The sequence below is a fragment of the Hibiscus syriacus genome, unplaced genomic scaffold, assembly GCF_006381635.1.
Source record: "Hibiscus syriacus cultivar Baekdansim isolate YM2019G1 unplaced genomic scaffold, ASM638163v2 tig00110943_pilon, whole genome shotgun sequence".
NCBI lineage: Eukaryota > Viridiplantae > Streptophyta > Magnoliopsida > Malvales > Malvaceae > Hibiscus > Hibiscus syriacus.
The window spans coordinates 1827094-1828454 of record NW_024062924.1 but is presented as its reverse complement, the minus strand read 5'-3'; the positions used below and the strand labels follow the sequence as shown (position 1 = coordinate 1828454).

General features: G+C 33.6%; 1 non-coding gene across 1 annotated transcript; it reads right to left on the bottom strand.

The window, feature by feature from the left end:
- Window positions 1-989: 989 nt before the first annotated feature.
- On the bottom strand, window positions 990-1096 carry LOC120147815. Its single transcript, XR_005518318.1, has one exon. It is a non-coding gene; the product is annotated as a small nucleolar RNA R71 (small nucleolar RNA).
- Window positions 1097-1361: the final 265 nt, after the last annotated feature.

Here is a 1361-nt window from a genome sequence, read left to right as displayed (position 1 = left end):
GAGAGCAATGTTTTAGTGTAGAGAGATATTACTGACTGATTATTATATCGTACTTAGTAAATTTTCTTAAATGGGTATAGAGATATAGAATTGTTATGAGTTTGACAAAACCCTAATCTTTATCTTGAACCGATCCATTTTTTTCATTGCCACTGCTTTAATTCCCTTTACCCCTTCATATCTTTATTCGTATATTTATTTTTGCTATTATATTTTTATTGCTTTGTTCCCATCATCACATACACAATTCTATTATTTTATTTACTTAGTGATATAGTAATTCTTTGAGTAATACTAGCCTCTATAGATACGGTATTCAATCGATTGATCTGCATCCAATTTATCACTTGATACTATAATGTATGCTTACATTGATTGTTGTTATGTTATTCGAAGCATCCAATTTTTGGCGGCATTGTTGGGAACTAGTATCATTTTTTAATTATTTTTACTAACATAGTTTTTATCATTTTGTAGGTAGAATTAAATAGTTTTTTTTGGTGCATAAATCAAAGCAATAATCGATAGAAGATATTAACAAATAAAGTACATAATGTTGGAATAATTTCAACTTTCCAAAATATTTTGACGCTGCTAGTTTATCACAACATCGATTATAAGAATAGGCCAATATGTCAGCATGTTGTACCCACATTAGATTATTTGAATCCTGGCATTATTCAACCGACCATACATGCTTCCAATTTTGAGTTAAAGCTGGTGATGTTCCAAATACTACAATCAATGGGGCAATAAAGTGGGAGGCATACCGAGGACCCTCGACCACACTTGAGAGCATTTATGGAAGTTTGTGATTCATTCGAACAACAACGAGTGCCCGATGAGACCTTGAAGCTAAAGTATTCCCGTACTCACTTCGCGACAAAGCTAAGGCATGGCTTAATTTGCTACCACCCATTGTTGTAGCATTATGGAATGAACTTGCCTAAAAGTTCTCCCTATGATTCAAGCCTCCCAACATGAATGCAAGGATGAGAAATGGCATCAAATCTTTGAAGAAAAGGGAAGATAAAACCTCTTATGAAGCTTATGAGCAATTTAAAGATTTACTACGTAAATGCCCGATGCATGGTTTCCAAATTTGGACACAAATAGAGATATTCTAAAATGGACTTGAAATGTAAACAAGGGTAGTTGTAGATGCTTTTATAAATGGAGCATTTCTATAAAAGTCCTACAACGAAACTTATGATATCTTGGAGACGATTTCCAGCAATGACTACCAATACCCCAATAAAAGAATTATTTAGGGTAGATGTGTTGTTGTAGTAGTGGACAACGATGCCATGAACACATTGATCACACGAGTGACAAAATTGACTGAAATGATGAAGAAACTG